The sequence below is a fragment of the Amblyomma maculatum genome, chromosome 6 (genome assembly GCF_055883805.1).
Source record: "Amblyomma maculatum isolate TAMU_Amacu chromosome 6, ASM5588380v1, whole genome shotgun sequence".
NCBI lineage: Eukaryota > Metazoa > Arthropoda > Arachnida > Ixodida > Ixodidae > Amblyomma > Amblyomma maculatum.
In genome coordinates, this window is record NC_139349.1 from 137,938,137 (window position 1) to 137,955,156 (window position 17,020).

Here is a 17,020-nt window from a genome sequence, read left to right on the forward strand (position 1 = left end):
TATCTTAAGTGTAGCTGAGCACATTTAACAAAAAGAAGTAAAAAAGAAACAATTTTTGATAAAATTTGTCCTCGAGCGTGACATCTTTCACCTACCCATCAGACTGCCTCTAGTTTAGGCTATAAAATTAAATAATTCGTAACTAGGAGAACCCCAAAGTTTCGTCTTGCGAGTGGAAACAATAGCACCTTTAAATCGCATTTCGATTCCTCGAATTTTTGGCGTTAAGAGACGCAGAGTTTGGCAAAGTGATAAACGCTTTTAGTAGGATTGGTTTTGGGAAACGGAATTAGCTCTATCTGTTTCAGTTCTCGGTGAACGCCAACCCTTAAAATGAAAGACATGCGATAGGAGGTACAGCTGTCCAAATCTTTAACTGGCGTGCTCATGGCAGCCGTCTTTTCTGTGCTCCTGCGCCTAGTGCGGATACAACTTGCCAGAAGGTCACGATAAAGCAAGGGCGTAGTAAACCCTTCATTTTACTTGGACTTTCCGCAGAAAATGCGGACGCCACGCACACCAGTTAAAAATTTGGGGCTATACATATGTCGTCGGTTTGAACCTCTGTCGCAAACTAGCCTTCAACATGACTAGCAGATGGATGCTAAATGTGAAACGAAAAGGGTATGACACCACCTGCTATGGGAAGCCACGAAGCCACGAGAAGCCACGAAGTGTGTTCGCACCAAGATTCGAGTGTAGTTGCGATCATACAACTACCCTGAAAGCTGGTAAAAAAACAGTTGCATCAAGGTTTTGATATAAATCAGAGCGCTTATTTTCCCATGTGTTGCAAGTTTTGGCGAAGCCATAAGGGACGGCGATGCCTTTTCGATCGAACGAGTTTTATGCGCTTCGGGTGAAATAAAATAACTGCATAATTTTGTTTCTGAACAATACGGCACCCCTTTCTCTTTTCTTTTAATCCCATCTTTCTTCCTTCACCATGTGCTGTGCGATGTCAGTGCACGTTAAAGAACCCCAGGTGGTCGAAATATCCGGAGTCCTCCACTACGGCGTCTCTCATAGCCTGAGTCGCTTTGGGACGTTAAACCCCACAAACCAAACCAAACCTTACAATATGGTTCAGGTGTCAGGTGTCCGAAGTGTGGCAGATACCGAGCCTTTCCTTACCTGTCAACCAACTATTAATATTAATAATAATAATTATTATTATTACTATTAAGCAGCTGAGGGAATAACTTTGCACAACGGCCCATTACAGTTCGCTGTGCAGTTGCAGCAACTGCACTGCGCCTAAAACAGACTGTGTACTGCCCGAGCATAACTACCACAAGCAGAAAAAAAAAGCAATCTGCTGTTTCATTACAACTTCGACACAATATTGCAGTCACGAAGTCATCCCACAAAAATCATAGCACACCTACAGCATGCAGTTCCTGAGTGGGGAGAGGGACCCAACCCCGCGAGAGAAAGACGGGGTGCGGGTGGCACAAAAGGCGTCCTCACTCTGAACGCGACGGAGCGGGATCGAGACATTGTGACAAAATGCTGCACGAGCGCTCCACCGTGACATGCGCCCAAACTATTTACCCTGCCGTTTAAGGGGCAGGAGCAGAAAAGCAGTTACAAACACTGAGGAAGAGGGTGCTAGTTTTCTTAGAGGGGGTAAGTGAAAAAGGACCTGCTTTCAGCAGGTGGAAAGTTACCCCCACGGCCTTCTAAAGGGTGTAAATGACCCTGCTATGCCCTTTTTACCCCTTTCGGACACCCTTTTTTCAAAGGTACCTGACCAGTATAAGGCGACGATTTTCCTCTTTCCAGCACTTCGCTGCCTATCGCACCGTTCTACACTTCCTTGGCAGTTGAAAATTAGTTAACAAGTTTCCCCTCCCTACCTCGTGTTCTGACCGAGTGTTTATAGACACGTTCCCATAAAAACGGAGGTTACTCAAAAGTTCACAATAGAACTTTTATCTCCTGCTCTTATCCCAATCCAATCCTCTGAACGCATCCTGAAAACACGAAGAACAGCCAAGAAAAATTAGTGTCACGTCGCTCTACTTTTAATTCGCGTTTTATCCCTTTTATTAAAATAAATTTCTGTTTGTATACCCAATAGGAGTGATGGCCTCCACAACTCTGAAATTTTTTAAAGGGCTTGACGTGTTCGTGATGTTTTTGTGATGCAGTTCTTGTAAAGTGGCCTACATCGTCCACAGCTGGGAGGCGACAACGAAAAGAAAGAAAATACGCTTCAGTATGTGCGGAAAGATCTCCCATCGTCCCCTTCAAAGTCTGCTTTACCCAGGCGGCAGTTACTCTAGCTATCGCGGAATGGCGCCAACATTGGTGAACATTACCTATCGAGAGATGGCGCCAGCGTGGCGGAAGCAGAAGCGCCACCCCTGATCTTGTCACTGTGCACGCGGACAAAGCCAGCTCTCTTTGGCATCGGGAACTGGACGCGAGCGGACTTCTCCTCGCGGCACTCCGCAGTCGATGGCGAGGTGAAGCCTCGCGAAACTTTTCCCGCTTGCCCGTCTTGTCCGGCCTCGGAGTTTATCCCCTGCCCTAGAGTGGGCGAACATTCGCGCCTGTAGTCTTGATGGTGAGTCAGACGACGTGTATTCATTAGCGTGTTTTACTGCTAGCTGGCATTGTTGTTACTGCAGCAATAAATGCCTGTTTGTTGTCAGCACGTGTGGAATGAATGAATGAATGAATGTTTATTCCGCTTTTGTCGTACAAAAAGCGCGGGTGACGAAAAAAAAGCAGTTCGCAATGACCGCTTGACGGGCTTCGCCACCCGTAAGGTCGACGATGAACAGCAGCGGCAGTTTGTGCGATATAAAATGAACAATTCACGCGTTACAAAATGAGACAGTGCTTTGAAACAGAAAAAAAGTTATACAATGACAGGGAAAAAGTAAAAATGAATTCTCGATAGACGCATTCCTTATCAATACAACCTAATCAGTGAACATTTCTCGGAGGAAAGAATTCCTCCTTGTTCCTTTGTTCCAAGGGCACGGCCCCCAGTGGTCGGCGTGCGCTCGGTAGGGCGCGCGATCACTGGGTGGGGTCGGTGGTTTGGACTGTCAGCCGGTATTAAGCGGGGAAAACGTATTTATCCCCCTATTACAACTACACATATGGCGCCCAACGTGGGGCCGCTCTTGTAACATTGGACAACTGCTTGTTCGTGGCAAGGGACGTTCTTTGTCCGGACATGACAAGTGCTAGGCCTAGTGTGGATTTTGATCGCTAGGCCTTGCGACATGCTTTTTTGAGTGCGAGTTGATTCCGCTGCAGCATTTTGACCTTTTCGACATGCTCAGCCCATATTTTGTGCCCTTTGGAGAAGTTTCTTCAGTTTTAAAACCACGTGGTCCCCACCGAGGAAGCGCGAGGCCTAGCGCCCGCGTAGTCACCCAGCCTGTAGCAAGTGAGTACGGAAGCCACGTGGGTGGTCCGAGTTTTCTGTACATAGTTTCTCATCTGTCTCTTTTGTGACTCCGGGAGTCGCAGGCTCTAGGATCCGAGTGAAATGGGGCCACGGGTGCCACGATGAGCTTGCTGGTATTGCAGCTCGGCACCGGGAGGGGGGCGCCGATTGGAAATCCGCTTCGTTCGGTGAGCGGAGTAGGACCAACCCGTTATGCTGATGTCTCCTCGTGGCTGTGTACGCGTAACTCATTTTCTGGTTGTTTAATTTTATAAGGCGGTCTTTGTCATAGTGGATGTTAGGCCTAAGCTTTCGTAGCTGCCTGCACCACGCCCGAAGAAACGACAGCCAGGAACGTGGTGTTGTAAAGCGGGGGTACATTGCTGCCCACTTGGTTATTTTTGCTTTTTTAGAGCGCAGCTCTTTGGCGTCCGTTCCTGGGTTTCGTCGGCGTCGGCGTCGGCCTCGTAACCAGCTCCGCCCCCCTTTCATCCCCCCAGCGCTAGCAGCGACCGAATGATACCGCTGGATGCCGCTGACGCCGCTAGAGAGTCAAGATAACGTGACTGCATAGAACACCGTCGCCGCCATGCAGAAAGAGGAGGGGAAGGTCCCCCCCCCCTGTTCCTGTGTGGCGGATAGGGTGCTCTTCAGTTGCCGACGAGCCGCTTATTTCACGTAGGCCCCGGCACGTCGACGAATACGTGACCACCTTCCCACGGCTAGACCTGGTTCTTGGCGCTGCGGAAGCGAGGGTATCATATTCTTTGCGTCGGCATCGGCGGCGTTGTTCCTGAAACCAACTCCGCAGCTGGGGTTGACTCACTATCGGCGTCAGCACCATCAGTCAGTCGCCGCTATCTCTTCCCTCCTCCCTTTATCGCGTTGTCCGCTTGCTGCACGCGCTTCTGCCCCCATCGTTTGCCGCTGGGTATGCACGCCGCCCCCTCCCCCTCTTCCTGCGAGTCTCCGGTTGTCAAAGCGCCGGCTCGAACTTAATTCCTTTCTTCGCTCCTCCTCCAATGCAACCCCTGTGCGGCGGCAATCAGAGAGCCAGATCGGTGGCGGCGGATCTGTATATGTGCACCGCCCGAGTTCTTTATGAGCCATGAGCGAGACGACCGGTGCAAGGCGGCGGCGGCGGCTGCTGCTGCTGCTGCTGCTGCTGCTGCTGCTGCTGCTGCTGCTGCTGCTGCTGCTGCTGCTGCTGCTGCTGCTGCTGCTGCTGCTGCTTCTGCTGCTGCTGCCGCCGCCGCCGCCGCCGCCGCCGCCGCCGCCGCCGCCGCCGCTGCTGCCGCCAGAGCAGATGCCGAGCGCCGTCGCCGCCAGAATCCACAGAAGTAAGCGAGACTGAGTGGCCTAATATAGGTGGTGACAAAAGGGCTTGCTTTAGTTGCCTGAATGCTAACTCTTGCACTTTATTCCACACAAAGTCGACACTGCCTTTCGTAAGGTGGATTAATGGAGCTGCGAACGAAACGTCTGAAGTAAGCGGAGAGACCAAGGAAGCTTCTGACAGTTTTCTTGTCTAACGGTGGTGGGAAGGACGCCACGGCCGCTGTTTTCTCGGTATCTGGTTTCATGCCTGTGTGGCTGACTATGTGCTTAAGAAAGAACAGTTCACCACATGCGAACTGGCATTTCGAAGGCTTGAGTGCGGGTGCGACGTTTTGTATAGCACGAAGAACAGCTTCGAGGCGCACAAGATGGTCAGCGAAGGTGGTGGAAAAGATAACGTGATTCAGATAAACTAGACACGTCTGCCACTTCAGTCCGGCGAGCACAGTGTCGATGACGCGTTGAAACGTCGCAGGCGCTGTATATAAGCCAAACGGCATCACCTTGAACTCATAAAGGCCATCCGGTGTTATAAACGCGGTCTTCTCTCGGTCTCGCTCATGCACTTCGATCTGCCAGTATTCACTTTTCAAATCAATAGAAAATAGCGGGCGTGACGGAGCCGATCCAGTGTGTCGTCGATTCGAGGCAGTGGATACACATCCTTCTTTGTCACCTTGTCACAGAGAAAGATTGGTAAAGAGCGGACACTCCCGTAGAGCGCACCGTAGCGCACCGTGACTGTAGCGCACCGAGCGGTGGGCGGCGACTACTTCCGATCTTGGTGAAAGGCGCGCGATTTGCATGCTAGCATGCACTGCGTTCTTCCCTGCCCTTTTGGCGCATTATTTTGGCTTTACATGGTCTGCTAGTGTTTCAATTTATATTCAGCATGCATACCAACATGAAAAATAGATTCCCGGTGTTCTAAACTGGCCATCAACGCAGCTGCGCCACAGCCATTGCAAAACAGTATTGCAGAAAAGGCGCCAAGTGCTTTGTGAAATTTGCATTTATTTTGCTACATATAAAAACACGAGATGCAACAGATGTAGAAGGATGCATTGACAAAACTTGGCACACATTACCCAGGCAGCACAAAGCATTGGGCCAATGTTGTAAGTACGATGGCAAGCAGTGGCCCTACATTGGGCCAGCCTAACCAGCATGCTCCCAACATAGGACATGCCAGTCAACACAATGTCCAACAATGGCCCAGTCTAGCCAGTGCTCTCCCAGTGTTGGCGCTGCCAGTAGCCAACACTGGCTAGCTTGGGCCAAGATGTACAGTGAGTTCCCGATATTGGCACTGCCGTACATACAGAATGTCTATGTTGGACCGAGATTGCCGTTGTTCCTCCAATAATGGTCGCACGGGTTTTAAAACTGGCTATAATGGGCCAAGCTGTCCTGCCTTCCACCGTCATTGGGTTTTCCGTTTTTTAAAACTGGCTACAATGGACCAAGTTGTCCTGTGTTCTTCCGGCATTGGATGTTCCGGTTTTTAAACATGGCTACAATGGACAATGTTATCCTCTGTTCTTCCAGTATTGGATGTTTAGTTTTTTAAAGATGGCTACAATGGACCAAGTTGTCCTGTGTTCCGCCGTCGTTGGCCGTTCCTTTTTTAAAACTGGCTCCAATGGACCATGTTGTCCAGTGTTCTTCCGGCGTTGCCCGTTCAGTTTTTAAAACTGGCTACAATGGACCAAGGTGTCCTGTGTTCTTCCGACGTTGACCGTTCCGTTGTTTTAAACTGGCTGTAATGGACCATTGCAATTGGTCTTGTGTTTTTCCAGTATTAGCTATCCCTGTATGAAAACTGCCCACGATGGACCACTTTTTCCCCTGATCTCGCAAATGTCATTGCCATCCTAAAAACGCAGCTTTAATGGGCTGCCGAAGTGAAAATTTCCCTTTGACCATTCAATCAAAACAAATTCTCCATTTTTATGGTTGAATACACGTGCGCTGGACGCCAAACCGCGGCATTTAATTCCGACAACATTTCAGCCGATCGGTCGGACCTCACCAAGTACCACGTACGGGACGACAATTACTATAACGCATTCATGCACGTACCGCTGCAACTGTCTGGATTCGTCTTTTCGGTGCGCTCATATGCGGCGCACCTTTGGGGGTCAGCTATATGTGTTTATGGTTTTAGCCTATTGGCATGCATGCAGATTTCGTCACAGGAGCATACGTTTGTCGCACAATTATATCTAATGATAGCACGACCGTGCGACCACATATGTATACCCCAGACCGGCTAGCACTCACGACCCAATATGCCTGTATTGGACGCCGATTACATCCCTGCATCTATACGTAACCTATAGTACAAATCCAGTTGTCAGTGAGAACGCGCATAAAAACGAAATCGTGTCGCCATAGCATGTTCATGTGACATTAAATTAGTGATTAGAAGGTAGCTTTTTCATTGCCGAGAAGGAAAACGTTGCCTCAAGTTGAAGGAACAAATGACCATTTTCTCAGCGATGTTTTTGTTCTAGTGCTTTTGTATTATCCATAAGGAACTACGCGCAGCATCGTCTGTTTACCTGGAGAAAGGACCGAATACGATGTGTGTACTTTCTAGACGCAATCACTGGAAAATGAAAAGCCGGAAGACTCGCGAGGTTACCATTTTAGTTTTGGGCATTCACACGGTGGTAAAAAAAAATGACAGTTTTTCGTGCAGACTGCGAGCATGAAGGCCCCGGTACATTTATATGGCGCACAACATATATATCGCCAATAAACAAAAAAAAATTAGTTTTTTCCGCCTATTAGTTTAGAGTTTGACCATTCCAACCGCGCTAGGCGGTGGCAAAGGAATAAAAAAAAACTGTACAGGAATGAAAATAATGTGCGCTGTCGAGTCATTCGAAAAAGCGAATGCAGCCTACAAACACTGTTTTAATGAGGCAGTTTTCCATGACCTTTCCAATTCTTTCATTCTACTAAAATGATTTGGAATACTTTGCTTGATCATTGAACGTTATCGTCTTTTTGTGCAATCCGCGTTAAGGTGAAGGTGGTTGCGAAAAACGTCTGTGTATTGCCTGATGCCACAGCGCTTCAGGACCTCGACGCGCACAAAATTGATTCTGAATCATTCATTGCTGTGTCTGTCACCGTCGATTTGCGAAGTCGAGACAAAACATGAGCGAAGAAATATTGTTACAGCTGGAGAATGATGAGGACGAAGTGGCGCGCTCGTTTGTGGAAGATTAAGAAAAAGAAGTGCGTCGAATGGGCTGCCCTCGTAGCCTGGCTCCTTGGCTGTTCCTCAATGTATATATCTTTAATCCTCTTTTGTAAATATATTTCTCCCTGTTACAAAATTATATGCCAAAATTTAAAAACCTTGAACAATTCACAAATTCCGTAGAATGTTCAGAACAGCGCGGTGCGCTATAATTGGACAAAGGCTTTATTGATGTGGCCATAATTACTTGCGCAACAAAATTATGCAAGGTGTTTTAATGGTTTTGAAAGCTGAGGTAGTGTAGAATAGGTGGAAAAAGTTTAAACAATGTGAAAACTGTTTTTGTTTTCCTAAAAATTTTCAATGTTCGCTGTTTTCTGTAAATTAGCGCGATCGTATCTCTGTATCCAAATGTCATAAAAATATGAGCTTTAGCTGTTTGCGGATAATTATGCTGAGAACATATTGTGGAATTTTTGCTGCTCTACCATGAACCTTTTCTGAAATAAAGGCCTGCAAATTAGGAAAATTTTCGTTTCCGATGTTTAGAATTTTTATAAAAACATCTACTCATGCCCGAAAATCGAACATTAACTGAATACAAATAAAAACATGTATATATTTAGTCGGATAATTTTCAGCTAGCTAACTTGAGCATAATTTGTATAATCTATAACCAAAGTTGGCCAGAATAGAAGAGAAGCTCGGAACTCCGCCTCTTTGACATTATTAATCAGTCATCACGCAACAGTATATAATATTTTGAAGTAAATATAAAAGGTCGAACGACCATCCTTTGTTCGATCATAGGTGGCGAAAGGGAGGGTCGCGGACATTTGTCGATGCACCAGCTGTATGGATTTACGCAAGAATGTGGATGGTAGATGGGGAGGCTTTCTATTTTTTTAGAAAATGTTTGTCCGTGGTTGGCTTGAAGAAACAATGCGTTTGCGAACACACAAAACAAAACTATTTATTAGAACTCGACTCGAGCGGTGCGCGCTGGCGGCCGCTCATCGGCACGGTCCGAAGTCACGGCTGGCCGGTGCAAGCAGAAGAGGGCTGGGTAAAGGAGGAATGGAATGTTGAGAGGGTCGTTGGTCCTTCGTTCCCACGCGCAGCCCTTGCGAACACAACACCGCGGCGGGAATCACGCGCTGGTTGAGCGGGTCGTTGTTCCCCCTCGCCTACGCGTCTACGTGCAAGACACAACAGACAGCATCCCCAGCTGCGCTGCTGTGCGGCCTCCTCCCGAAGCGTTCATTTCAGAGCTTGTTGGAGACGCTACAAGACTTGTGACAGCTTCTTAAACCTTTCTTTAATTTCTTCCCTCATTAATTTTCTTTTTCATTGTGCTGTGCATAATTTTCTCTTGCGCCTATACATGTCCATGTGCTCCGGTTGGTGCTTGCTACATATCAGTGAATAGCTGAGCTGTGAAATGTCGCCGGAGTACGGATTACAGCAACGGCGGGATACCATCGGCATTATCAGACTCAGTGAACGCCGTCATCTTAGACCGTGAGTATATATCTTTGCAGCATGCCATTGCTTCATAATTGGTTCTATATAATCTCCTACCAGTCCCAAATGTTCTCTTTCCTTATCCTTCTCGAAACAACTGCGCGAAGCATGACTTCAAGAACTAAGCGAATTTTCGTCCGGGTTACATGCAAGCAAGTGCGTGGACTTATTTGCTGGCTGCGATATGAATAGCATATTTGCGCCGAAAATAGAGGAGCCGTGCGTAACAGGTGTGTATGCCACCAACACGTGACAGAACACTGCAGGCAGCCATTTGCGCAGTTTTTTGACTGTGAAGCGCGCCGCAATCAATTAGTAACCAGACACTATGCGCCCGGCTTTGTACATATATTTTGGACAGCCTCTCTTCTGCGCGCAGGAAGCCATGTTCACACAGTTTTTGGATTTTGTTAAGCGTTAAGGGCAGTTTTTTGTTTTCAGATGTACAGACGAAGTTTTGAAAACTGTTCGTGCCGTCTGTGCAAGCGAATTTTAGAGTGGGGCAGACATGTGCGTGATGCCGCTTGATGACTAGGCTATAATTAAGTCATAATGAACCTCCACTTTTATAATGGTTAATATCATATTGAGGAATTGAAAGCCGTGAACAGTGCAAGTGAGCCCCTTTTCAAAATTTTCTTAATCGACGCCCCCCTTCTGAGCACGTGCCTTCAGGTGAGGGCGTTATCAGAAAGCGGCGACAATAGGAGAGCGATTTCGCAGACGCGCTTCGAGGGCGGGGGAAAATAACAATACAAGCAAAAAGGTACATCAGCCGTGTGTGCACTGCGTCCCTGTCACTGCAAAGTTAACAACGTGCACGCAGGACACAATGTACAAAACATTGACGGCCGGTATGAGGCAACCATATCGTCCGAAATATATTGCTCGCGAAGCGCTCGATGACGGCGCGCACTTTCAGGCGAAATGGGACAGGACGTCAGGTCCGCCTGTTCGGCAATTACAGCTCTTTGTACCTCACGTGCCGTACCGTATGCATGAAGTGCACGCCATAGCCATCGTGCAAGAATGTTGAAACCGAAGCAGCGATCCACGTATTCTAATTCTATAGGAAATCATTTGGGAGTAGAAAAGAGCAACTTAATATGATGTGCATGGCTCTTTAATGAACGATATGTATAAATGGACGGTTGAATAGTTACAGTAATGGAGTGTTCCGCTAGAATTGTTTACGGCCGTGACCGCAATAAACATTACTCATATTGCTCTTAGCTTTAAGCTCTGGCATTGATAAGCCTATCTAAAGAACCGACTGGCAGTGACAGGTTGTTTACAGCTGTTGATCAAAATGTAGGCCATCATGCTATTATTGCAGGCATATTTGCTTCTTTTTGTACCTCTGTTTACTAAAACTTAATTTTGTTCCCCATTCCTAGGGACGCTGCACCTCTTACAACACTCACTGTTCAGTCGCTTTTATTCAAGTATACAAAAAGGAGGAAATGCGCATGCACTCATAGGATAGCCTGTCTTTCCGTTAACAGCTGCAAATAACACGCCACTGCTCCTCGGTACCTTGGATGAAGTTTTCAATGGGGTTACCTGAGATGCCTAGCAATTGCTGTAATATTTATACCAATCACTGCAGTGAAACAGAAAGGTAACACTGCATCACTTTAACTGCTGCATGCACCTATAAACGTGCCTTTATTGCCTATTCTTATAGACGCAGGACCTCTTACTATAGGCTTTGTTCAGTAAGCAACCGTCTTTCATTGCTTCAATTTCTATCTCTCCACCACTTTCTTGTTGCTCTGGGTGTGATCATTTGATTTCATTGTTCAAATCATATTGTTTTATCATGTGTGAATGATTTAGCCTGCACATACATGCTTTCATTTTTTTAGATGCGCATCGGGAGCGTTTTCTACGTAGAAGTGGATCGATTGAGTTGTATCACTGGTGCGAAAACCGACAACCCCCAGAAGATATGTGTCCTGTGGTTGGAAGGGAAATAAAGAAGAAGAAAATCAGCGGAAAAGCCTGCCTAAAAAAAGGTAGCACTGCATCACTGTAACTGCTGCATGCACCTTTAAATATGCCTTATTTTTATTGCCTATTCTTATAGACGGTGGACCTCTTGCTATTGGCTTTTTGCAGAAAGCAACCGCCTTTCATTGCTTCAATTCCTATCTCTCCACCACTTTTTTGTTACTTCGAGTGTGATCCTTTGATTTTATTGTTCAAATCATATTATTAAATCGCCGGTGAATGATTTCGCCTACACATACATGCTTTCATTTTTTTTAGGTGCGCATCGAGAGTGTTTTCTACGTATAAATGGATCGATTAAGTTGTATCACTGGTGCGAAAACCAACAGTTCGGTACCCCCAGAAGATTTGTGTCCTGTGGGTGGCAGGGGTATAAAGAAGAGGATAATCAGTGGAAAAGCCTGCCTAAAAACTTACAAAGATGGCGCAAAAGCGAAATGCTGATCAGGGTTAGAGTCTGATTACTTCTGTTATCCCATTTCACTTGCTAGGTGATGTGACATGTATGAAGCACTTTAGTATAATTTGTGGTATACTCACTGAAAATTGTGTAGACATTAACTTTTTTCTCGTTCAATTATTTTGAGTGACGCACGAATTGGAATAAAACGAAGTCATCCACACGTCTAATGCCCATAGACATTAGATGCGTGGATGAGCTCATTAATTGTGTTCCTATGTGAGCATGCAATAGTTTGTCGAATATACTAATATGTTAAAAGTTGATTTTTTTACTGTTAACCGGAGTAATACATATGCTCCATATCATAGCATTATTCGCCTGTAGTTTGTATCTGCTCTTTCCTAAATTGTATTCTACAAAGTATACGTGTGTCATCTCGTACGTCTATTTAACTAGCCAACAATTTGCAATCGAATCCCTTTTGTGATGTTTCAGCTACAAATAATGTATGACAGTTGTGACAATATAAGTAGCTTTAGGTATAACATATAGCGCGAAAATCTTTAATATATGCGATGATATTTTTATTCACCGCATTGGCTAAACCAGCCTGTTGAAGAGACGAAATGAAAACAAATATGGATGTCTTCGGACAGGAACAGTAATCGTGGTGCCATGACCATTTTTTAAATTAAATTTTCATATGTCGTGGGCTAATGTCTCGACACAAAGGAATGACCCTTAGGTTTGCCAGATGCGGCGTAGTATTCTCGAAAAAAAAAAAAAAAAAAAAAAACGCCTATCACTAAAGCTGGAAAACGCCGTTTTTGTCGTTTCAAAAAGTTGCACGTTTGGAGGCCGGCTGGTTGCGTAAAATTTTGTCATCCACTGTTTTTTACTCACCGCATTTGGGTAACGTTTACTTGTATAAGAAGTATTAAAGGTGTGTTTTATTGATGCAGTTGATTTAGTAAAAAATCGCAAACTTTGCTTCAAGAACAACGCGCTACAAAAATGTTAATGTTCAACCTTACATACTGGCGTGACGCACTGCGTTGTTTGCACTAAAATATTCTGTGTTTATTACGCAGGTCATATTGTTAATTTAAGGCAGAATTTGGAGCTCTAAGCTGCTATGTGTGTTCTCTGTAACGCCACCAAAAGTATTATGCTGGAAAGCGATTTGCTTAAGATTGTAATTATAAAAATTACACATTGAAAAATCATCTTCAAAAATATAGTATTGTTAGTGGTGGTCAAAGCTGACAAATGGAATAATATATTAATAACCTAGATTGAATACTATTGCACCTAGCAATAAAAAAGAATGCAGGACAGAGAAAAAGTTCAGCCTTCACTTGCGTTCTGCCATGAAATTGACAGAAATAGTGAATTAATACCATTTTAAGCTATATTAAGTATTTGTCCCAGAAGCAGAAAAACGGTGTTAAGCGCTGACAATATTTTAAATTTTACTTAAGGTAAAATGTAACTAAATTAAGCAAATACTAAATTGAAGTTTTGATGCCTATTCCATAAGGGGGAGCCATATAAGCACATCTATAGAACAAAAGCAAGATTTTTATATTTCTAATATTACATTTTGCAGAATTCAATATATTTACTGACTCAAATTAACAAAGTACTTTGCATTGTTTCCACAGATTTTGATGAAAATTGATGTTGCGGCCATTTCTTCAATTCTAATCAGTTTTCCTTATTTTACCATTTTCTTACTTTTGTCCAATTTCAAAATATTATGCAGATACACACACAAATCTAGAGCTTCAAATTTTTTCGGAAATAAAGAATGGAACCTAGATAATGTAGAAAAATAGTTTCTGTGCCAAGATATTATTGGATCTTGCAAGAATGCAGGCTGAGTTTGGCCATTATCAGCACAAGCACTCGGTTTAATATTTAATGTTATATTTTTAAACAGTATAACGCAACACTTTTTAGTCCGTGATATTTTTGAGGTACTGAAGATTTTTGAGAGGGATTTGAATGAAAATCGAAGATGATCTTTTTTTAATTGCAGCAAATTTGCCCTTTACTGCTGTTTTCGAATTCTGAGCAATTTTGATGCGTTGTGGAGAACACACCTATTGGTCTGGAGCTCCAGATACTGCCTAGAATTAAGAACATGCGTCAGGAAGTGAAAACATATTTAGTGCAACCAACCTAATGCATCATATGCCAGTACATAAGGTTAAAAATGAATATTTTTGCAGCGTATCGCTCCTGAAGAAAAGTTTGCGATTTTTTAATAACACAACTGCAAAAACAAAATAGGTTTTTTATAGTGTTTGTAAATATAAAACCTGCATATATTTAGTGAGTAAAAAAGAGCAGATGACAAAATCATGGTATCCAAACTTGCAACATTTTGAAATGGCAAAAACAGCGTTTTCTACCTCTAGAGATATACCATACAATTGCTTTTTTTTCGAGGAAACTGCGCGTATCTTGAAAAACTAAGGTTAATTCTTTTGTGTCTAGATACTTGCCCACCACATATAAGAATTTCATTGGAAACGAAAGATGGCCATGGGACCTCGATTATGTTTCTTATCTAAGGCACCCATAATACGCTGTGAGAAAGCCAATATCAAGGGCTTTTTTTAATATTCCATATTTCGAACGGTTGTGCCATCTAAGAAAATTAGAAAGCTAGGCACACCTTAGGTGTAGCCAGCCCTCACTTTCTGTTACAGCTGCATTTGCTAAGCTGAACTAATGCGTTGATTACTTTATTTTAGCCACGAATATAGCGCTATTACGTGTCAATTTTAAAGAAAGGCCGCAGTGACGCGATTCCTGTAGTATTTGTAAGTGAAATCTGTAAAACTTACAAATCTACCCATATATATGATCTCTTGCAGGTTTTATTCAAGCTACATTACACCTGCTGCGCCCCATAGCTTGAGCCAAGGGTTATAAATAAACCATTAGAAACAGACGATGGAAACCGGTGGTGCATTGCTGGCAGCCACTTAGGACAGCGCAGAAAATTTTTATTTTGTACGTGGGGAAGTGAGGTTATTCGCTTCAAGTACTAAATATTCACTTTAGACAATAAATAGGACTTACAGAGTCGGTGAGCACGTTCGGAAACCCCTGTTCCAATATTTGCGGTTAGAAACCTCATGTGTACCTTTTTTTCCAGCTGTAGATAAATTCCGGGTTATGTAGATACCGAAACCGTTACCAGCCCATTCGCGCACCTCAACTGTGCTGCTCACAACATGATTTTGAGCGGACAAAACAACCTGCCGCTAAGATTGCTAGCCCCATGCATGAGTAAGGGTGAAATGCTGGCGATGGTTGCTTCGCGTCGGCCCCATGTCGGCCCTTTGGCGCACATGAAGGCTCGAGTTACAATGAGCGCGCCGAACTTTGCAATGCGGATAATGACTACAAAGCGGTAAGGATATAAATGAGTTTAACAGTATTTTTCAGCTGTAAAATACAAATACAGTCTTGTTGGACGATGTGCTGGCGCGGACGAAGAAACCATAGGCAACTTGTAGGTCTAACGCTACACAGGGCTGTCGAGCCAAGCCAAGTCCTCAATTGTATTGTCCGGGAATCAGATTTCTGTATTTTCGTGGTTTCCTATTGTATCTGGCGTTCAAAATGCAGACGTGAGAGTTCTTTATCACAAATAATCAAACGTGGATTGTGCCGGTACTCTTGAAAGTAGCAACACCATTTATTGTGTAAGTCATTAATCAGTAATTTAGGTAAATAATGTCAATAAGGATTCCAAACAAAACCTTTTCTGTGGCGCTCAAGGTAGCTTCCAGCAATATATATCTGGTTTCCTTTGCCTGCCTCCGAAATGTTTTTTTTTATCCCTTGGATCAAATTTGCTTGGACAAGCAGTATATGTGTAAAAATGTGTAAAAATGATGCACCTGTGAGCTACCCGTTTAAGTGAGCTCCCGTTTAAGTGAACTACCCACAAAACCAGTCAAAAGCGTATATCAGCTAACCAGCGGCCAGTGCAGCAGTCGTGGGCTTAGATCGCTTGTGTATATTATATCTAGCCATTTAAAAAAAATGAAAATGGTCGCCGAACATTCTCTTGGTAACGATTATTAGTATAAACTGTTTGCACATCGCAGAAAGCGTAGAAGCGGCAAAAAACTAGCGCGCCAGTCATATGCGGAGACAGCCGATAATCAAGCACTAATTCCTAGTGTGGGATGAAACACTGGCTGTCTCAGCCGTATTGCTGTGGAGGCGATCAAAATGCAACAGGGCACATGCTATGCAATGTATGTGCGTCTTTCATCCTAATAAACCCAAGGCAGCTGAAACTAGTCTGGAACTCATCAGTATAGTGTTTCTCATTGACCATAAATTTCGGTACGTGAATCCCGGAATTTTCTACATCTTCCTAAAATAATGCGCGCGATTTTATATGCCTCGTAATAGTGTTGTAAATTTTGTTTTCTCATTGTTTTTGTGCAGGTGCCATTTGCGAAAAAGTTGGGGTGGACGATTTGGAGGCACACGCATTTATTCGCAGGTGGCTGCCTGGTTCCTGTGACAGGGGGGGTGGAAGAAAAAGGCGTTATGCTGAAACCTCCCCTGGCGAACCAGGCATGCCACCTGTGAATGCAATTGCAGGGTCAGCCCCCTCACTACGCCTATGAGTGTGCCCTCCAGCTCCCTGGCCCCTTTCACTTCCCGAGAGCCCGCCCTGCCCTGACCAACCCTGCCACTGCCCCGCTAACTGCTGCTGTGTGTGCCCTCAGCGCTGGCTAGTAGCAACTGCCGTCTATAGTAACAATTGCAATAAATATTATCTTTTTGTGAACCATGCCCTTGTTTTGTGAATATCTACTGGTTGCTCATGAGCAACAATTTGAATTTATATGGCCACTCCTATTTGAAAGGCCATTATTGTCCCAGCAAGTTCGATGTGCTGTCACGAATACGGCTAGAATGAAAAAGGCTGCATTTTATGGCCTGCACAGGCAGTGCCACAAAATGTGTAATCTTGACATCATCAATGGCACATGAATGGAGTAGCCGGTGTACCCATAAACCATTGGATTAATATTGGTATTGACAATATGCGGCATGAATGGAGTAGCCAGTGCACCTG

General features: G+C 44.5%; 1 long non-coding RNA gene across 1 annotated transcript; it reads left to right on the top strand.

The window, feature by feature from the left end:
• Window positions 1–9,136: 9,136 nt before the first annotated feature.
• LOC146186864 (uncharacterized) lies at window positions 9,137–16,735 on the top strand. The gene is made up of 3 exons (XR_014708174.1): window positions 9,137–9,482; window positions 11,354–11,503; window positions 16,381–16,735. It is a non-coding gene; the product is annotated as an uncharacterized LOC146186864 (long non-coding RNA).
• Window positions 16,736–17,020: the final 285 nt, after the last annotated feature.